This window comes from Cavia porcellus, unplaced genomic scaffold (genome assembly GCF_034190915.1).
Source record: "Cavia porcellus strain 051 isolate PalLab524CR breed Dunkin Hartley unplaced genomic scaffold, mCavPor4.1 scaffold_5, whole genome shotgun sequence".
NCBI classification, from domain to species: Eukaryota; Metazoa; Chordata; class Mammalia; order Rodentia; family Caviidae; genus Cavia; species Cavia porcellus.
The window spans coordinates 68,181,177-68,203,795 of NW_026947488.1; the positions used below are offsets into that span (position 1 = coordinate 68,181,177).

Genomic DNA, 22,619 nt, shown 5'->3' on the forward strand with positions numbered 1-22,619 from the left:
TAAGGCATGGACTAAGCATATTTCTTCATTGTAAGGTCTTTCTAAACAGCATAGAGTAAGTAATATATTTAAAGGCACCTATTCCTTGCACCTTCCCAATCTGCCAGACTTCATGTTCCATGGAACCTACTTTGAGAATTAGTGTTTTTCCATGTTGTTCAGGTACCAACTGCTAGGTCAGTGGTGGCAAACCTATGGCACGCACACTACAGCAGGCTGTTTGTTTGCTATCACTGCCTGGGTAGTTGAAAACGAAATCTTTGTATCTTTCAAAAACAGGGCTGTATTTTTTTTTCTTTTTTAATCTCCTTCCAGTACCTACTTCATGACCTGGCATACAACTGACATTCAAAAACATGTTTGTTTCATGTGGAATATAATGTCATGCATTCAACTGAGGACAGAAGATCTCAGGGTTAGGAAAAGTCACATAACTCTGCACATAACTGTAAGGCCAGCAGTGCAAAGGACTGAGGAACAGGGAGGATTCTGGCTTGCCTGATGGTGACTCAGGGAACAGTGAGGTAGGTGAAGTGCCTCCATTGCACCCTGTCATCCTACCTTTGAGTGACTCCCTCCTTGTTCCACTCCACTTTTGCAGTGTCCACTCCCACAGGATTTGCTGTCCATCTCTGCTCACCAAAGTGCTAAATCTGATGACTTAGCCTCATCAAGTGGCGTTTGCTTTAGATGTTTGCTGCAGATTAAAACCCTTCTGTCCTCAGAGAAGTGAGGCGGAGTGGCAGCTCATGTAGTCAGGAAAATGTTGGAACTGTAAAATGAGGCATGTGGATTTGATGATCTTGATATATTCATATTCTGTGTCTTTAACATTTTCCTCCTAAGATTGGCTCACACTTGAGCAGATGAATAGCAAAAAAACTCTGCCCTTTCATGTTTACTTCCAAAATGCAAGACTCGGGGCCAGATAGCATACATAAGTCCTCCTATTTTTCTGTGCCTTGAATGATCCTGCTCTGGCTGCTGAGCAGGTAGTGTTAACTGATGCAGGAACCTGGGGTTGCTTAAGAGAAGAAACTATTTACACTGGGGCTCTAGAACCGTAACTAGACAGCTCTGACTTCTCTTTTACTTGGAGGGTGGTGGGGCTTAAATTAGAGAATGTGTAGGTATAATTTTCTCTCCTTGTCTGTATTCTGGAGTATGCTCAAGCATGCATATTATATGCAGTCCTCTCTCTCTCTATCTCTGTGATTATATCAACCCATAAATAAAATATATAGTTGCTAGGCTAAAATGTATTACTTGTCTGCAAGATTCCTCCTGCAGGTTAATGTTTCCTGCCTGGGGAGCTGCCCTGGTTTGCAGTGACTTTCAATGACCTACTTGTATTCATTGGTTCAGGCCCAGCTTAACAAGTGGCCCGCTGAATATGTACATCTGCATGTATTCCTCATTCTTGCATTATTTTAGTATTATTTGATCTCTCTCTGCCCCAAATCAACACTATCTGCACAAAGTCAGCTTTGCAATCACATCTTTACATATGGGACCTGACATGATCAGCTATTTTGGAATTGTCTGGGGAGGGGAGACTTATTCGTACTGCTTTTCATCCCATGGCTCTTAGTAAGTGGCATAATGGTCACTTCCTTTATAATGGCCTCCGCATCCTCTGTGTTTATGGAAGTGCATTCAAAACTGAATGCACTCAGGAACTGAGAATCATTGTGCAGGTTCATTTTGTGTTGCTGAATCTGATCTGAGATTGAGGGTAGCAGCTGTGAATTTTAGCATGTTACTGTCATTTACAGGAACTTATCTGAGTCTTATTTGGCCTAGAATTGGAAATTTTTGAATAATACGATGCTTAAGCATTGGGTAGTCTCAGAGTCAGAAGTTGGTATAATCACCATGACCAGTTTTTAAAGTAAGAGTACTATCATATTTACTCATACTGAAAAATGCCATCTTTTAGCAAAAGTCAGTGTTTTGAATGCCTTTGCAGCCCTTGCAGGATGTTAAAAGATTGTTAAAATAAAACATTCAATTAGGATCCAGAGAGTAAAATAAGAGAAGAAAGGGATTTATAAATCTTTTTTCTAACATAGGTCTGAAAGAGAAACAGAACAAATACAATGAAATAATGAAACATAAATTCACAGTAAATGCTATAGAATAAACTCAGCCAAGTCAAGGGCTTGGTGAGAGAGAATAATCGTGATTTTTATATACTAAATTACAAAAAGTTGGATTAAAAAAATCAATGAACTATTATTTATGTTCCATTTAATCTTGGTGCTTTAATAATGTCTTTGTGGTCAAATATAGTATTGATTTTTCATTGCCATGGGATTCTCTTAACCTCAAATAAAACTAAATTAACCTAAACCCAGATCAGCTACTTTTCATCACAATTGATGTTTACTGTGGGAAGGAACATGCTGAATTTAGGTAATGGGGCAGGAAGAGGAGGGGTTGAAGGAGATCTGGATTTCCGTCTGCTTTTCAACTAGTGAAATGTCTGTAGCAGGGCAAAGTTCAGAACCTACTGTACACTTTCAGATCTTGACAAAGCAACATACCCAGTAAATGTGTGACATGGCAGCAAAGAAATCTAGCAGAAAAACCTGTTGCAGACAAAATTAGGAGTCCCAGTTTCTGTTTGGTATTAATTCTGTGAAAAAACCAACAAGATTCTATAAGGTTATCCAAACAAGAGAAGAGTGGAGGTAGGGGACTGTCAGAGGCTTTGATCAAGCTCCCACTGAAAGGGTATGTGTCTTATAATTTCTCATTTACATTTTATCTGTTTTAATTCACGTGGTAATGTTGTCATTTTGCTGATGAAGAAACTTTTGTGAGGAGATCCGATCCAGCGTGTTCAGCACGGTAAAGCCACAGACTAGAAACTGAGTTCTTAGAGACGCTGAATTACTTGTTTAAGGTTACAGAATTCCCAACTAGTGGAATTGAATTCCAATCTTGGTATGCAAACATGCATGTTCTTTCTATGCATTAACATATAGAAAATAGAATTACTGTCTCAACACTGTCACAAAGGTTAATATTTATAATTTCAATTAATATTGGTGGCATAAAAATTTGTCCACAAATGAAAGTACTGAACAAAAGATTACTGTGGCCCTCACTATGATACAATTAATGATTTGGTTTTGATTTAGATAAAGTTGAATTTATCTCTGGTAGTAGGTGAGCTGAACTTAGTTTGTGGGTAACAGTTGACTGATATTTTAGCTAAGGTTAAAACTTTTCTGAGCTGTAGAAACAACTCTAAACACATTGTCACCTGATATTTGACAAAGGGACTAGATATATTTACTGCAAGAAGGATAGATTCTTTAATAAATGGTACTGGAAAAACTGGTTTTCTACATGGCAAAGATAAAACTAAACCCATATCTATCACCATTCACTAAACTAAAATTGAAATTGATTAAAGATCTAAATATCAAAACAGAAACACTAAATCTATTGGAAGATAGGATAGCTAAAACTTTCATAGACATAAGCAAAGACCTTATGAACAAAACCTCAACTGCACAGGAATTATCATATAGAATCAACAACTGGGATCTTATCTTATTAAAACTTTTTGCACAGCAAAAGAAATCACCAATGGAGTGAAAAGACAACCCATAGAATGGGAAAAATTTAGGCCAGCTGTTCTTGAGATAAAGAACTAATATCTAGAATATATAAAAAACTGAAAAAATCAGATTATTCATATTCAATGACCCAGTCCAAATATGGGCATCTGATATGAATAAAAATTTCTCAGAAGTACAAGTATCAATGGCAAACAAATATATGAAAAAATGTTCAGCATCACAAGTCACTCAAGAGATGCAAACTGAAACAACGCTGAGATTACATCCATCCCAGAAGGAATGGCTATTATCAACCAATAACAAATCCTGGAAGGGTTGTGGAAAAAGGAATCCTTTTCCATTGTTGGTGAGAGTGTAGGCTGGTGCAACCACTATTGAAGTCAATGTGGCAGTTCCTCAAAAAACTAGGGTTAGTGTTCCCATTCCACCCACTATTCCACTTCTGGGTATCTTCTCAGAAGAATTAAAAGCACCATATCACAGCCATATATGTGCACCCATGTATATAGTGGTTCTGTTTGTAATAGCTAAATATTGGAAGCAACCCAAATGTCTATCAACTAATGAATGGATGAAAAAGACATGATTTTTTTTATATAATGGAGTATTACTCAGCTACAAAGAAAGAAAAACTTGAGACATTTGTAGCTAAATGGATGGACCTTGGGATCATAATCATAAGTGAAATAAATCAGACATATATGTAAATATTGCATTATTTCTCTGGTGTAAGAAACGGAAAATGTAAATACAATATAATATACAATAGATATTGTGAAACAGGAAGCAGCTGTTCAAAAGTAAAAGGGAAATAGGGAGCTGGAAGGGAAGAGAGGAAGGGAAAGAAAAAAATGAGAAAAGTAGGATAAAATGAAAACCAAGCTAAAGGGGAAGGGGCTTGAAAAAGATGGATGAGAATGGCAAAATAATAATAATAATAATAATAATAATAATAATAATGAGGAAAGAAAGACAGATACGTATGTATTATGTACAGATAAAATTCCTTATAATGAATGTAGTCATTATATATACCTAATCTATACCAATAAATAAACAAATGTTAAAAATAACTTTTTCTGAGGTAAAGTTCAAACAAACAGGAGAGTTGATATAAAAATCTGACTTCCAGTTTCTACTAAAAAATCAGCAGATCTGACAACTGGGTCTGATTTCTGAAAGGTGACACTCAACTAGTTCTAAGTAGCAACTGTTTACTGGTGATTTCTGCATTTCTTTATTTTTGCTATAGTCCCCCAAAATACCTCCTGTTTTCTCAACACTGAATCCAAATAAATGCAGTTGTTTTTATCAGTTTCTTTGCTCTCAAGTTCTCTTGTTTACATTGCCTACTTTAGTCTTGGAGGTGTTTTGAGGTGGCTTTTCTGGCACACCAAGAAGTAAAGGTTACAGGACCAGACACTCAGACTCAACAACCTATCATGAGTTCTAGGATCTCAGGCTGGCCCAGTAACACCCTGAACCTCAGATTCCTCTTCTGTTACAAGGAAATGATGAATGATTTGGGAAATATTCAATAAAGTAGTCCATGATACAAGCCTCAGTAGACGTTAAACAATTCCAAAACATTCTTTAAAAAATATTTCTTAAAGAAATGTTGCCCTTGCCAGCAAGCCACAGAGAGAGCTTTGACAATGAACATATAACCTCCCATAGCCATCCTCACAGCTAAGCTTTCTAATCACTTACACCCTATTCTAGCTTTCTATCTTCCTATTTCCTACTCTCTCTAGTCAAGAGACATTTAATTATGCTTTTAGACCATTTCCAACATTTCTGTAATTACACAGCAACACAATACAAAATGGAACAAGTGAGTAGAAATAGGCAGAGGCCCCTGCCCACAGTGCCCTCCCCGCCTCACTGAGAAAGGAGGCCTGTGTGCTTTCTGGTATTGTGGACCTTTCCAATTTGACCCCTGATTCAGGACCCTGCGACAATTAATAATATGGTATTGCTTTTCAGAGCTGAATAGTTCCTTTATCAACTGAACTGACTTTTTATGGTCAGAACTCTAAAACTAAGGTCTACCTTCTTAATTTTTTACATGACTAATAACAGTCTGTAATTATAAATACAATGGAGGATAGCAGATCTCATTGAACCTTTTTAACTCGTATAACTGAAAGTTTTTACTAGTTGAATGGCATTTCCCCATTTCTCCCTATTTCCCAGGCCCTGGAAAATACCACTCTATTCTTTTTCAGTGAGTTTACTATTTTTGAGACCTCATATACTTGGAACCAATTTGTCTTTATGATTGGCTTATTTCAGTTGGCATAATGTCTTCCAGGTTCATCCATGTCGTTCTAAAAGGTGAGATTTCCTTCTTTTTAAGGATGAATAATGTTCCATTGTATGTGTATATCACATTTTCTTGATTCATTCATTGGTGAAAACTTAATTGATTCTATATATTGGCATTGTGAATAGTGCGATAATGAACACATCTACAAATATCAATATCCTTGGGTATCTGGCTTTCAGTTACTTTTGATTTATACTCAAAAGTAGGGTCACTGTCATATGGTAGTTCTATTTTTAATTTTTGAAGAACTTCCGTGCTTTCTTTGTAGTAGCTGCACATTTGAAGTTCCAACCCAAAGTATGTATGTTTCACATACAGCCATTCCCCAAGACAATTGTAAACTACACGAACTACAAATATGTACAAATAAAATTTAAAAATTTTTAAAAGTATGTACATTTCAATTCCACATCCTCACTAATGCTTACTCCTTTTATAATTATTCTTACTGGTATGGTGTGATTATCTCACTGGGACTTTGATTTGCATTTCTTTAATTACTAGTGATACTGAGTATCTTTTCATATACCTGCTAGCTATTTGTATGTTTTCTTTAGAGACATATTTTATTCAAACTGTTTGCCTATTTTTATTCTTATATTCTCACTACCGAGAAGTTCCTTATGTATTTAGAATATCAATTCTTTGTCAGATATAAGATTTGCAAACATTTTCTTCTATTCTGAGGTTACCTTTTCCATCTATTGATTACTTCCTTTACTATGCTTTTAGTATCATAGAGTCCTGCTTGATTATTTCTGCTTCTGGTGTCACAGCTCCCCCCCAAAGAAAACAAAACCAAACAAATAAACACCTAGACCAATGTCATAAAAATTCACCCATAAATTTTCTTCTAGGAGTTTTATAATTTCAGGTTTTGTACTGGCATCCTTAAGCCCTTTAGAGTTGATTCTTCTGTATGGTGTAAGATAGAGTTTAACTTCTTCGTTCTGCATGTGCTGTCAGACTTTCCCAGCATTGTTTTTTTTAAGAGACTTGTCTTTCCCAGTTCTGTGTTTTGGTATCCTTACTGAATATGAGTAGACCACATATGTGTAGCATGGAACAGATATATGGAAGAGACACTCTTTATTCTGGCTCATTGGTCAATATATCTATGTGTATGCTAGTATTATAATGTTTTGATTACTCTACTTTTGCAGTATGTTTTGAAATCAGGAAATGTGAAACCTCCAACTTTGTTTTTTTTCCTGAAGATTACTTTGGCTCTTATTGGCCTTTTGTGGTTTCATATCAATTTTAAGATTGTCTTGTATATTTCAATAAAAACAAAAACCATGGGAATTTTGATAGGGATTTCTGAGAATTTGCGGCTTACTTTAGGTTGTGTGAACACAAGATGTCTTTCCATCTTTGCTGTGTCTGCTTTAATTTCTTTCATCGGTGTTTTGTAGTTTTCGGTGTACAAGTTTATCACTTCCTTGGGCAAGTTTATTCTTTAGTATTTTATTCTTTGTGATGTTAGTGGATTGGGACAATTTTCTTAATTTCCTTTCAGGATAGTTATTAGTGCAGAAACAATTGATTCTTGTATGTTGATCGTATTTCCTGTAATTTGATTAAATTCTTGACTTTAAAAATTAGGGCTAGTGGTGATGTTTGTGCCCTGATGAGATGGTGGGATTAGAACGTGTAATACTAGTAGTGGTAAATAAGTGGTAATACCTGGGGTGGGTGTAGATTTTCAGTTACTCTCAGGCGTAACTAGCTTGCAACAAGAAGGGAAAGTGATACAGAAACAACTGATCTGCATGTTGGCAAAAGAATATAACTCAAGTGAAATTACACAGAGCAGAGAATGGCTTTTTCCTTGCATGACTGACAAAGGCTAGGACAATAGTTTTGTTTTACTTGGTGAGCTCTCTAGAATTGGACTCAGCCATTGGACCAAGTGTTGGGAGGATGTGTCTTAGGTTATCCATCCTATGGTGACTGGGAATTGGTTGTTTAGAAGTGTGCTGGGGTCTAACAGACAAGGAAGGAATCCATATAGATTGCCCATGTAGACTTTCAAATGTCTTTCTGAGATTGAGTTATCTAGTTCTCTTTTTGTTCTTGGTTGGATCATAGCTCCGAGCCTTGATGCATTTAGTGGCATGAACGTGAGTCCCTACTGGGGAGAAGGAGAAGGATGTCTTCATGATCACTGGCAATTCATGAAGCACTGTCTTCACGTGCTTCTTAGGATTTCATTTCCAAAGTTCTAGGTGCAGCAGTAGGAGTCCCTGGTCTTTTAAAGAGCGTGGCTCAGGCTGCCAGCAGGGCACTGGCAATGCTAGACCTGCTGCTTTGGAACAGATGCTGCTGACTAAGAATAGATTTCTAAGTGTTCTGAGATGCTCACGCACAGCTGAGCTATTTCACTTTTCATGGCTGATCTGTTCTTACGCTTTGAGAATAGCTTCTACATGCAGCAAGAACACAGGACATGTTGGCAGTGGGCTTTTCCAAAGACACAGGAAAAATTTTGAGTCAGGTATTCCTTGGGCTTTGAGTAGGCAGATGTGTTATGGGAGCTTCTTCTGGGTTTTCTGGAATCCAGTTAGTCCAGATACTGGAAAGATTACTCTTATCTGCTGGAAGGCAAACAACACAAGAGCGTATGGAACAAGCTCTGGGAAACAGCTGCTAGTTTGTGGTATTTGTGTAAGTGAAACTCTGTGAGTTTGTTTCCTCATTTCTCAGGTGGGGATCACTGTATTAAATGAGATGATGGGTGGATAAACTGTGTACGGCATGCAGTAGGTGTTCAAAACTGCTAGCTCTCCTTCCCTTTTTTAATGTTCACATGTTTACTGCTCCAGCAGAAGGTGGGTTAAAAGCATGGAAAGTGCATTTAATATTTTATCTGTTAGTCATCATTTACAGTACTTCCCCTTTTGTAAAGCATTGCATACAGCTCTTTCCTAAAAGGTAAAGAAGGCCCTAAGAAGATTAAATCAGCATGTAAATTTCAGTTTAGTTTAAAGCTAAGCCCTTTAAGGAACCTTTGTTTGCAGAGATGCTCTAGCCTGAAACAAGGGCTCAAGCACTAGAGGTCTGAGCTGGCCCGCAGGAGGGTAGGGGGGCTGCCACGCTGGCTCTCAGACTAGGGAATATCAGAATTGCCTGAAGGTTTGTCAGAAGTTTTGGGGGAAAGAGGGCTTGTGTGTTGGGATATGGGGGAATCTTACAAGTTCCCAGGAACTGCACTTTGAGAACCACTGCTGCTTGGGAAGAGGTGTGTGGCAGTGTGACTCCTGAGTTCTGAGTTTATTTTGGTTTCAAGTGCTAGTTGATCCCAGAGAGGTCTTCACATGTCAGAAGGGCAGCTTTTCCATTGTCCAACAATGGGCAAAGAGGATGAGTTAGCTGAAGTACAGTTTGGAACACAGCTCTCTATTTTTTTTCTGTAGTGGGTGACCATGCTAGGCTCTGTTATACCCTAGAGAGGGCTCAGTTATCACTATCTGGGTTATATCTCTAATTTATTCAGAATGTTTGGCACACAGGTTGAGCAAGTCTGTCTAGTGCTTAAAAGCATGTGTTTTAGTTTTGGCAACCTTATGGCAAGCCCTCACTCTGCTTATCTAGATGGTCTTTGCTATTCTTCCAGGTCTGAGCTTCAGTTTGGTCATTTAAGAAATGGGTACATACTTACGTTAAAGGGTTGTGGTGAAAAATGAGGTGATTCATGTAGTCTCCTTGGCATGCTTATTATTTGTTCTTAGTTGTTTTTTATTTCTATTTCTAACATTCTGTGATTTGTTTTTATGCTCTTTATTGGAATAAAGAGACAAATCTCTCCAGTGTTTGGAAATGTGAAAAACATTTTTTCCTCTGGCAGTGGGGTAATGCTCTAAAAAATGCTTTTCAATCTTTAATATACACCCAAATCACCTGAGGATCTTGTTAAACTGCAGATTTTGATTTAGTAGCTCTTGAGAGGGGCTCAAGATTCTACATTTCAAAGCAGCTCTCAGGTGGTACTGACTCCTCCGTGGGGAGCCAGGCTTTGAGTAGCAAGGCTTTGGAGCAGTGGCTCTTGAACTAGGTTGCACATTGGAATCTCTTGGGGGATCTTTTAAACTGGACCAGCCATGTCTTAAATAAATAATTCCCAGTCGCTGAGGGGTGGGAGGCAAGTTTCACCGCTGAAGGTCCCCAGCGATTCCAATACACATACACATTTGAGCACCACTGCTGTCGCGCTGTGTGGTGGAGTTTAAAAAATAATGATGCCTACATCTCAGCTGGAAAAGCTCTGATTTGGTTCAAGGTAAGGCCTGAGCGTGGATATTTTTAAAAGCTCTCCAGCAGCAGTTTGGGAACCACTCTGTAATGTCTAAAGCGCTGTTCAGTAAAGCACAGGGAAAAGTAAAATTGACTCGTGTTCCAGGAGATTGAGGTAATTAATTTCCCTTCAGTTGGCTCCTTTTTACCTAGGAGATTCACACTGAAATATGGTGAAAATAGGAACTTTTTTTTTTTTGGAAAAAAAATCTTTATGTTAAAGGTAAAAGCCTGTTTAACATCTCTATGGGGGAAGCTGTGTTATCCGGTAGCTCAGAAATAGGCCCGAGAGGAAGAGCATTGAACTCCTAATCCCCTCTACCTCTGCCTCAGCATGACCTTGGAAAATCTTTTCATGTTTATATTTTCATATTTTCTCATTTGCAAAACTTGGCTAATCCTACAAAGTGACCACAGAATTGGTGCATGGTCAGCTGCAGCTTCAAAAACACTCCTGCCGCAGATCTCCCAGGCTGTTCCGATTTGCTGACCAAATTTTGACAGTTATGCAAGATGCACACTTTGTGAGTCTTCAAAATTGTTCACACGTTAAACCTTGGTCTTCTATCTCTCTCCTTCTTTCAATGGAACCAATTGCTTCCTGTTCTGTTTACACAAAGTTTAGGCTTACTGCATCCTGGAGATGAGAGAGATCGGCAAGAGGGAGGAAATTATTTTTTAAAAATCATAGCAAGAAGCCTAGTAGGATCAGTTTGCCTTGTGGTCCTCCAGGGGAGAAGTCTATCTACACTTGAGACTGGAGTCATGGGACAGAGGAGGTTTGGTTGCTGGGTTTGGTTGGCAGCTGGGTATCAGGGCCATCCTGCCTCAGGAGTAGGAGCTAGAAGTGTCCTGGAGCAGTAGTTTCTGTACCTGTGTGCCACGCTCACCTGGGCAGCTTGTACAGCCCACAGAGGCTGAGGCGGTTGGCATAGGATGGGGACTGGCCCTTATGTTTTTACCAAATTCTCCTGGTGAGTCTGACATTAACCAAAAGTTGAGAACCACGGTTAAGCAACAGCTTTCTCTTGATATTTTTTGTTAATGTCTTCCCAAACACATTCCTAAAGCACCCAAAGGTACACTTCTTTCTGGTGTGGAAACTAGTAATTTGTGGATTCATCCCATCAGTGGGCATATTCTTATAAAACCAGAGGTGTAAAATAGATTCAGAGACCTCACTCTCTCGCCTTGGCCTCACTCTCCCTAGGAGGAGAGAACAGATGGGAGGCGGCCTTTGGTGCTGTAGACCTGGCTTAAGCTGCAAGTCAGGGCCGAGGACAGACACAGTGCGGGACTGAGCCCTTATCCTTCTGATCCTCAGGAGCTTGGAAATACTGTCAGGTCCCCACCTCTAAGAACAGCACTGCCACCCTCTCACCTTGGTCCGGGAGCCTCTTGGAACTCTGATAATGATGGGTGGAGCTAAGGAGCTTTGGAGGTGGGGGCAGGAGGGTGCTGAAGGCTGTCAGCACACACCTCAGGGGGTTCCTTATACCTTAGCTTTTGAAAGGGGCTCATACATCTTTGTTTCACTAATACTTCACACATGGTTCAGAATATAATAAGTGGATGTGTCAGATATGCTTGTCAAAGGAATGAAATGGACAAAGCAACTGAAATATGTAAGATCAAGTAGCACAGAAGTGCCAAAGGATACCAGAAAACAGACAAGAAGTGACACTGAAGGAGAAAAATGTGTGAAAGCAAGGTGTTGATACTAAGGAGGATGAAGTAAAGGGCTGAAGAAGCCCCTGAGGGAGGCACAAGAGAAGCTGGGAGTCTGTCTTGAATGAGGTGTGCAGTGGGGAAAGATGTAAGGGCCCTGGAAAGCCAGGGCAAAGGTAAAAAATGACGTGAAAGAAAGAAAGAGGGGCAGAGGGATGGTAGAGACAGAGGAAAGGAGTACAGAGCCAAGAGGACAGGATGGGGCAGGGAGGGAGAGCTGTCATGAAAGATAGGCCTCCCATGGGCAGTCGGGTTGGTCTTACTCCTGACTGAGCACAGCAACTGTGTGTTTCTTGAGGAGTCATTGTGTTAGTCAGCATTCTGTCACTGAGAAAATAAGGTTAAAAGGATGAAGGATTTGTTTTGGCTTACGACTTTAGAGATTTCAGTCCCTGGTAGCTTCGTCCTTTTGTGCTTAGCCCTGCGGTGAGGCAGCATATCATGGATGAAACTATATGAACTTCACAGTCACATCTCCAATGATTTCACTTCCCTCCATGAGATACCTCTTCCTGCAGATTCTTCCACTTCCCACCAATGCAATGGCTGGTAACTAAGCCTTGAGCGCATGATCCTTGGGGAACACTTAAGATTCAAAGCATAAGAATAACTTAGGCCCCGGGGAAAGCAGGACGTGAGAGAAAAACAACACCTGTACAAGCAAAGTGGGTCACTGTCAGGAATCATCACGTGTATGGAACTGGATGTTTCAAATTGCACAGGCCTCCTTATTCTCAATTACCCTCTACAACACAGGCAAGTCCCTGCTACACCACAAGTCCACCTCAGGGAAGCCCCGGACACCCTCTTCTATACCACAGATGCCTCCTTGGCAGCCTTCCCTGCCCTCTCTTTCCCGCCTGCCACATCCTGCCCTTGCCCGCAGAGGCACAACTGGATTTGCAGGCATTTCCTCTCCTGACTTCTAGTGTGACACAAGGCCTCCTGGCCACCTTCCTGTCCCCACCTTCCTGTCCTCACTCTTCTAGGGCCACTTGCTGACTTATTCACAGCCTTTGTACAAATTAGAAAACTGGTTGGGCCCCTGCGGATCCTTCCAGATGAGTTAGGGAAGGTGCAGGTGAGAGGGAAGGAGACAGTCAGAGACTTCATCATGAATAGCTGTGTGTGTAGGGGCAGGGAGGTGGAGGGGTGAGGGGATGGGAATGAGTGGGGAGCAGGCTGTGTGATATCCCGGGGTAGAGAGTGGGGGTGCAGGGAAGCTTTCTGGGAAAGTTTTTCATGAAAAGTGATATCTGAACTGAGATTTTAAACACGAACAAATGTTTCCCTGCTTCTAGGTGCGTTTTCTGAGGGAAGGAGGGAGAGGTCTTGGAGGGGTTTGGGAGCGTGTGCAAAGCCGCAGAGATAGCAAGAGTGAGATTCTCAGAACTGCGGAGGGGGAGTGATGGTGGTATGAGGTGGATCAGCTAGGAAGGGCCAGGTGTCTGGTTTTAAGGCAAAGGCAAGGCAGTGAGAGTTGCATGTGGTGGTCACTTTGGACATGTATTATCCTCGGTTTTTATATATGAGTGAATTGGGTCTCAAAGATAGCTAACGGACTCTCGCACAGTTAATGGTAGAACTAGAAACTTGATTTCACTTTGTTGTGCTAAACTTGGACCTTTCCACCTCACCTTAGGTCTGGATGACCTCTGTGAGATTCTCCTTTCAGAACTTACCAGCTGTTCTCACTGAAAGGATTTTGCCCTGAATGGGAAGCTGCAGCGGTGGGAGGCTAGGAGGCGGAACCAAGGGGCTCTATCTTGAGGTCACCTTTCCCGCCCCTAGACAATTTACCTGTGGCCCGAAATGAATTCCAGTGGTCTACCTGTGCATCAGTAATGCCCCTTAGGCTCCACCCCAAACCTAAGCTACATGTATGCCCCCACACCCTGTGTCTGGCAGAGAGAAAGCCAGGACCCGGAGGTCATGGAGTCTCTCTCCACATTCTTAAAATAAAGGCCACTTTTATTTCATATTTCTATCTTTTTAGCCACGCCGAAAATTCTATCAATCACCACCGCCTAAAGCCACCAATGACTCAGCTTTGGATCAGCACTGATACTGCCCTTGGTTCCTTATAGAGGTGGCTTAAATATGTTTCCTTTACTTTTTAACAGACAGACTTTATTTATTCCAGGTTGATCTTTACAAAACTAAACCAAAATATCCCACTGGGCATTTGCTGGCGTCAGTTTCCAGAAAACATTTATACTGGATGTCAGCTCGACTGGGGGAAGAGGATGTAAAAGGTCTCCCAGGCCTTTGTGGGAAACAGCAATTACAGTCAGTTCTTAGTCACCCAGTGGGGCGGTATTGATGAGTAAGCTCAGCAATGGCCACTGGTTTTGGTCTGTTCCTTCCACATAAGTCTAAATGAGGTCTGCTTATGGCAACAAGATGAAATTGTGTCAGTGTGTTTGTTTTTTCCTTTGTCTTATATCCTGTGCATAGGTGAGGCTTCTAACTACAGAAATGGCCTCTGGGAGAAGAGGGATGGAAAAAAGCTTTACAAATCCAAACTATGGAGATTATCTTTTATAGCACTGGTTGGCTGAGCCATCTGCATATACTCACCTTGATGCCTGAGCCTAGGAGATGCCTTTGCTTGGATCCAGCAAGAGCAAACATGAGTCCACAAGAAAAGGCATCTTGAGTCTAAGACAAGAAGCTGAGTGAGGAGACCAGAGCCTCTCAGTCCTCTCAAATTTTATAAGAGAGAAACTTTAGGACAAGAAGGGATGTTTGTGCCTCCTTTAGACTGGCTTCATCTTGATGGCATGCGAGCCTTGGACGGAGAACTGGTTTCAAGTCAACAAACTTGATAAAAGTCTGGCCAAAATTGGCTCATAAATGAGACACCCAAGATCTACCATCAGAGAAGCCAACAAATTACTGTTATCACTGCTGATAAGGCAGAGTCTCCTAGAAGTTTCTCTCAGTGAAGATAAGGTAAGCAATAACAATTCTTCCCAAAATGTTTCCTCACACACTCAAAATCTATCTTTTATCAATATTTTTTAAGAGTTGGTTTAATATCCCCTTTGTCTTCTAGAATACTCCTGTTAAAATCCGATTCCTGTGGTATTAGGAATTGGTTTATATACAGTGTTGCAAGTGTTGAAGCTTCACTTGCAAAGACGGGTGAAGCGTGCCCCCACCGCTATCCAAGGCCCAGCCCTCATCGCTGGTCCAGCGCCTCCTGCTGGCGACAGCCTGCTCTGTATGTAATTTCACAGCTCAAGTCAACCAAGTCTGTGGATAATTATTTTGAAGAACACTTTTACATTTTTGTATCTGATCCTGGGCCACATATAAAAATTATTATTAATTTCTTGGATTAAGAAAAATAATCCGTTTTAATTTATTCTAATAACAAGGCAAATACACCAGTTTTTATGTTAATATCTGTTTGCTCAAGAGTCTTAAATGTCAACTGGTGTAGATCATTTGGGTAGGCTGGGAAAGGGAGGCTTGAGGCAAAGTTTTTTGAAAGCCCCATGTGGTGTTTTGCTCTGCTTGCTCTCACTATGTTCTAGCAGGTGACACCATTCTCTTTTTTACTCCCCTCACTGAGTCGTGATCATTTTGTTAGGCTTCTGCTGAACAGTTTGATGATGATGGCAAAGACACACTGAGTGGTAAGGACCTTTGCACTTTATTTGGTTTCTTCTTGACAACTGTGTAAGGTAGACAATATAATTTTATAGTCACAAACCGGCTCAGAGAGGTTAAGTAAATTTCTGTGTCACTTGACTCATAAGTGGTAGAAACCAGGACTTGAACTTTTGTCTGTCTGACCTTAAGATCCTGAAGGTAAGAGCTGTCCTCATAAAAATTTACAGCCTCTTGACTTTCATTGTCTTTAAGATGGGAATGTGGAGGAAAAGTAGCTGGGTAGAAAGAGAAAGGCTGGGGGCAGAGGCTGTGTATGAAAATGTAAATACTATACAGAGTGCAATGGTCTCAAGGAAATCTTTTAGCAAGTTTGATGGATCTGGTTAGTGGAGGTCAATTCTATTTAAAGTGCATTATCATAACTAACTGCTCATCACCTCCTGAAGAAAGAAAAGACTGATGATAACCAGCATTATGACGTAAACCAGAGTTTCTGGCCAAAACCGTGGCTTGAACCCGAGAACTGTCTCTGCTGCTTCTTTCCTCACCAGTCTCCATTTCTCGGCTGTCGAGCTGTGGGGAAGAATGCTTGCTATTTGTCAGATTTATACTTTTTTCGGAATGGACAACATAGTCTACTAAAGCTTCCTTTTGTGGTATATTCTGATTGGAAATTTAATCAGATTATGAACATTTGTTTTTCTTCTCTTTGTGTATATGATCTAAAGAATCATAAAAATGGAATCAACAATATTCTAAAATGTGAGACTGACAAATAAGGACACCATTCTCCTGATTGTCCCAATCTAGACTAACTTCCTCCTTCAAGATGACTTTAATGTGCCTTCACGGCACTGCTGGGGAGGTTTGGGAAGCCATGGCAGGTCTACTTTACTGCACAGGAAGATGAGTTTGGGAGACCTGGTGCCCCTGCCTCATTCCAGCATCCGCACACTTCCACCCCTAGACTGTGGCCTCTCAGAAAGCAGCTAAAATCCTGGCCAGGCTCCACGTGCTGGGTGATCCCACCACTTCCAGTTTTCTACTGAGTATCTCAAATAAGTGTAACAATTTGGATCTATCCCTACAGCTGTGAGAGTTAAATGAGACAGTGCATGTCAAGTGTTAAATATTGTATGTGGTTTGCAGTAAACAGCCAAGTGTTGACTATTTTGAAAACACTTTCTATTGCCTATCGGCTTCAAGAAGGCTAGGACAGTGTTCTTTCTGATGAACCCCACGGACCTAGTGCAGTGATAGGTACACAGCAGAAGCTTGATAAATACCTGTTAAACAAATAGCCTTCCATATCCACAGGTTATGCACCCATGAATTCAATGAACCATGGATTGAAAATACTTGAAAAAATTGTCTGTTGTGCACAAGTACAGAATTTCTGTTTCTTAAACAATACAATGTCATAACTCTTTACATAGCTCTTCCATTAGGTGTTATAAGTAACATAGAGATGATTTAAAGTATATAGGAGTGGGGCTGGGAGTACAGCTCATTGGTAGGGTATTTGCCTGGTATGTGCAAGGCTCTGGTTCAATCTCCAGCACTGCAAAAATAAATAAATCTTCAGAAGGACACGTGGAGGTTATATGTAAATACTATGCAATTTTCTATAAGGCACTTTAACATCTGCATTTTTTTTTGTGTCCTTGGGAGCTATTCTGGAACTAATATTCTATACGGAAAGTAACTGAGTATAAAACCTGACCCAGGTTAACCACATCCTCTGCCTGGGGTACTGCCATGGTCTGCTCTCTCTGCTTGCCTTCTTATATCTGAAAACACTTTCCACACACTGCCAGAGTGACAGTTCTAAAATATAAGTATTATACTCATGGCTTCCTTAGCATAAAACCCAACTGAGGAATATGATGAACTTGGCCCCTGCACTCTGATTGCTCGCCTGCCACAGCCTTGTCTCTCCCCTTTCTCAAACACTCTTTCCTCTTTCTTTCTGCTTTCTGCTATGATGTTTTGCTTACCTGCTAGTTTCTTATTCCATTTGTATCCGCGGATTGTTCGAATCTCACCAGAAATCTCACTACCTTATGGAGACCCTCCCCATTCTCTCTTCTAAGTCATCCTGACTGTTCCTCCCACTCTGTCCTCTTCTGTGGTGTCATAGTCTGTTCTTTCTAGTAGAGGGTTACTGCAGTGATCTTTTGGCACAGGCTCCCTTGAGCAAATACGGATAACTTTTCCTAACTCTGTATTCAGTGACCTCACATTGGTGAACTGACATCAGCCATGAGGGAGTATTTACATCATGGGAACTAGCATATGCTTCAAAGCAATTTACTTTTTCTCCAGACAGCTTGTTAAACATTTATGCACATACCATCGGTTTGTCCCACAAGAATAAGGGGTGTCCCAGCCTGTCACAGAGCCTGGCTCAAAATAGGATTCTATAAATATACACAGAAGTAAAAGAATATAAGTTGAAATGTGTGTGAAAATATAAGTTGAAATATAAGTGAAAAGTGTGGTCATGTTGAACTGTGTCAAAGGCATTTGTGATCTCTCCTCTTGATATTCACCTCATGAAATTAGTATTGCTTCCTTTATTTTTGAAATGAGGAAATTAAAAAATCCATTAGTACATATTTGCAGTACATAATGATTCTATTGTGGGCAGTTTAGCTGTACCTAACACATCCTTATTCTTATTTTTGTTCCCTGCTCTCCCTGATCCTTCCAACTCTTGGTCCCCTTTTCATTTGTAAAAGTTCTATTCCATTTTTTCTTTAATTTTCTTTCTCTTCCTTCCTTCCTTCCTTTCTCTCTCTTTTTTTCTTCTTTTCTTGCTTCTTTCTTGTCTAGCTTAGCCTCAGCAAAATGGCTCACACAGGTCACAGGTCACAGGGCGAGCAGGCTGGAGATCCCCTGAGCTTGCACAGGGAACTCAGCTCCAGTCTGTTGCCTTCTGCTCCTGGCTGTCTGTACCCACACTGTCTCCAGCCTGGCGTGGGTCTTGGCATAAGTCTTGCACCTTATCTGTCTCAAGCTAACTGATCCCCTGTCATCATTTGCTTTGTTGCTGTTCCTACCATGACAATCAGGTGCTGCCTGCTCACTTGCACCTGGATCAAGGTCTCCATCCTGCCCTTTGAGTGAACCCTGTCACTGGGGACCGACTTGTGGCCCACCAGGCAGGACATGACACAGCAGACAAGAGCTGTGACTCAGTAGTAGGATAACCAACACTTCCCATGCTTTTAGGGACTTTTCTATTTTAGTGCTAAAAGGGAATTCTTAGGATTTTCAACAGTCCAGGGCAAACTGGGATAATTGTTCTCTTAGTTTGCTGTGTGACCTGACAGAACTAAGCCTGATGCCATAAGGAGAAAGGAAATTTCAAAGGGGTCTGAGCCCACAGCATCGGCTCCCTTAGGTGACAGTTCATTTCCCCCAGGGTCTCCCTGCCTGCTGACTCTATAACCCTGTGTTGGTGAGTGCTCAGAACTAGGACCAAGCAATTCTGCTTCTCTAAGCCTCTGTTCACACATTTATAAAATGTAGATAATAAGGACTAGCTACATAATTTGTGGATTCAGTTTAGAGTAAAAATGCAGAGATCCTTGTTTGAGAATTATTAAGGATTTCAAGATGGTGGCTGCAGAGCATTAAACCAAGTCACAGATTTAGAGCTGGTAAGCTCTTTGGAGATTTCCTGCAATCCCTGTTCACACATCTATAAGATGGAGATAATGAGGATCAGCTACGTAATTTATGGAGCTCGTTCAAAATAAAAATGTGGGAATTCTTATTTAAAAATTATTAAGGATTTCAAGATGGTGACTACCCAGCATTAAATCAAGTACAGGGTCCTCAGAATGAGTCTGCATGGGTTTTATGCCCAGGAATCTGGCCCTGGAGATGATCTTATCATGCAGAGTTGTGCAGTTTAAATGGTGCAAAGCACTGACAGCACCGAGCATGTGCCTGGCCTGGAGTGAGTGTTTCGGGTCTTTCTGAGATCTGGCCTTGCTTGCCTCTCCCCAAAACAGACATCTGAATTTCTACCCTGACACTCAGGTGTCAGGGTTTTTGTAAGCCACTTTAGCTTCTCTAGGCTCAGTTTCCCCCTCCTATAAAACACAGGGATTGCAGAAAATCTCCGAAGAGCTTACAAGCTCTAAATCTTTTTTGGCCAACTCCGTGACATTTATACATATGAGCAAGGTCTTAATGTTCTTTTAAAAGCAATTTCTCCCTTCTTGGGTTTGCTGAGTTTCTGTTCAGATTTCAAGTTCCATTCATATCAGAGAGTCTCTCCTTCTAACCCTGAATACATAAATCAAGGGTTCTTAGATTATTTCTAAAGTTCTTTTAATTCAAAGGTCAACCCATTTTACACATGAACAGTCTAAGTTTTGAGAAGGTTGAGTGACTCACCTGGGGCCACATAATGAGATAGTGGGATGGCTGTAGGAAATAAAATCAGCCCTCTGCAGTGTTTTATTATTTCTTTCTTGGTTAAGGAAACATCAGGGGGTATCTTCATGATTTTACTTTGCAATTATTTTTCCTTGAATAATTTCTCATAAAAATAAATGGGGGAAGGAGAAAAGCAAAAGTTACTTTTCATTGGGTTCATTGTAAGATATTTTTTAACCAAATGTGATCATCTTTTTTCTTAAATCTTGGATATCTGATCCAGTCTGGGCTTATGATTTTTCACTAGTTTTAGTTTTGAAGTAAAGATAAGTGTTTTCTTTCTTCCCAGTTGAGGAAGGATTTCCAAGCCTTTTCTTCTCTTATTGCTGTACTTGGGTGAATAAGCAGATGTTCCTTTAAAATAGCATTTTCTTAACTTTTTGTTATCTCAAGTGTTTTCTTGGGAATATCTAGTCATTCTCTTAAAAGAAAAGCCTGGAAAGAGGGAAGGAATGTTCTCAGCCTGGGTCTGGCCCACAGGAATTCCCAGGGGTTTCTCCTTGGGGCATCTAGTCATGTGAGTTGTTGGAAATTTTTGAACTTTCCCCAAAAGTGACAGTTAAAGGGGAAAACAGTCTCTGGAAATCCTGTTTCTTCCTAAAATCGTACCCACGTCTCTGTGCTAGTCTTTTTACTGCTAGAGTCTTTTCTGGGCAACAAATTTGGCTCACTTTTTAAGTAATTTAGTTTTTAAATTTAATGTACTTTTAACATGAACTGGTGCAGGGCCAGCCAATTATTGGGAATGATTATATCTTATTTTTTGTGGTTCTGGGAATCAAAGCTTGGAGTGCTGTGTGATATTCTTGGTAAATTGCATAGGTGGGACTTGAAATTTCAATCCTCCTGCTTCAGCTTCCCAACGCGCTAAGATATTACAGGAGTACATTACCGCATCTCTCTCAATGTTATCATTTTTAGGCTTGCTCTTTTCTTAGTTTAGTCCGGCCTTTGCTGCTGCAGTATTGCTAAATGATAGGCACCACCCTCACCTGGAAAAGGCTTCTTTGTGCTACCCACAACACTCATTGACATCTAGGGCACCAAGCCATTTTCTCCATTTTCAAGCGGCTTAGAAAGGAAGCCCAGGGGCTTGGAGTCTAAGGCAGTATGATTTGACAGTCAGTTGGAACCTGCCTGCAAGTGAGGTTTGTAAACTAAGAATGGTTTCTGGTGGGCATTTTCTTTCCTTTCCAGTACAGCTATGTCTCTTCTTTAGAACAAAGTCACGTAAATCTGGGGCTGCTACAAATTTACAGCTGGTCTCAAGCCAGCACAGAGAGTTGAGATCCTTGGAGTGAAATGCGGGGGTGGTGTGGCCTTTACAAAACAAAACCAGAAAATCTTACATATGCTTTTTTTTTTTTTTTTAATCCTAATTTAGAGTCTAAATTTGTGCCAAAGTAGAAATGGATACTTTCTGCTTCCGGCCTAGTCTCCTGAGGAACAGGATGTAACCAACCTTTAGAACTTTGTGCAGCTGTTGAAAAAGATAGAGGGAACCCCTGCTTGAACCACCAAGCAAAGTCTGGTCACGATCCATGTGTGCAACAGTGCAGGGATCGGAACTGGGCATCCAGAAGACACTGTGCCTGGGATCCCACACGTGGTCATTAGACTGTGCAAACCCTGATAAACTCAGGTAGGTAGAATTTTTGTAAACAGAATATTGGAAGGAATACTTAAATTCTAAAAAACTATTCTGGGCCTCACCTCACTCAGAGCTAAGATTATTCTTGAGTCAAACTGAATTGTTTATGTGGGAGGATGTTAGATGTCCTCAGGCCTCTCATTTTGGAGATCAGGAAATAGGAGTCCAGAAAGGTCAAGTGAATTGCTCATGGTTGTAAAAGGGAAGAAGAACTCTGTGTAAACAACAGTATCTAGGGAACATTTTCCCAGCCAGCACAGCCATGATTAAAACTGACATTTTACTCCGCACATCATGGAAATGATAGTCTTTTCCTTAAGCGTCTGTCCACTGTGTAGTAATTGGCTTTGGTCTACTGCTTGCCCAGCATCTCTTGTTTCGTGGGCGGATTTATTTTTCAGCAATAAAGAGAAAGAAGTCTCATGTCATGACAGAAAAGAGTGAAACATCCCTGTCAATCAGAAAGCAACATAATGTAACTTGATATCTAGATTTTGATAATTTTTGCCTACCTAAGCAAAATAAAGACCTTACATGGCCTGTGATGTGAAAGGCATATTATTTTGGCATGAGATCAGAGATAGTCTTCATTAATAAATTAATGTGTCTGCTTTGCCAGCTGGTTATGACCTTCTCTTCTGGCTAAATTGAATAAAGACATTTAAATGTCATACTATTATCATATATTTGCACAGGACTTAAACATTTACATGACCTTTGAAACACATCATATCATGCTTTTGAAACATGTTTTGTGAGGTGTGTGCTACCATTTTTCCAGATGAGGAAATTTAAAGTATAGGAAAGAAAGATTTGTTGCAGAGGATATAACTAAGCAGTAGATGTGGGGCTTGAACATGGGAATTCTTACTCTACTTTAAAATTTTCTTTCTGCCACATGATAATTCAGCTTTTCTAGGTTATGAGAAATTCTTCTCTTGGAGCCAGGTAA

General features: G+C 40.5%; 1 protein-coding gene and 1 long non-coding RNA gene across 7 annotated transcripts in view; one reads left to right on the forward strand and one right to left on the reverse strand.

The window, feature by feature from the left end:
* LOC134476112 (uncharacterized) overlaps positions 1-22,619 on the forward strand; it is a 54,719-nt gene that overhangs the window by 26,567 nt on the left and 5,533 nt on the right. For 2 of the 3 annotated variants that reach the window (XR_010047599.1, XR_010047600.1), the window contains 3 exons: positions 316-524; positions 14,401-14,898; positions 21,401-21,658. This is a non-coding gene — a long non-coding RNA (uncharacterized LOC134476112). The remainder of the gene's footprint in view (positions 1-315; positions 525-14,400; positions 14,899-21,400; positions 21,659-22,619) is intronic. The other variant, XR_010047601.1, reaches the window with a different exon arrangement.
* Positions 1-22,619, reverse strand: part of Slc9a9 (solute carrier family 9 member A9) — a 691,893-nt gene that overhangs the window by 25,958 nt on the left and 643,316 nt on the right. The gene's annotated exons all lie outside the window — the stretch shown is intronic.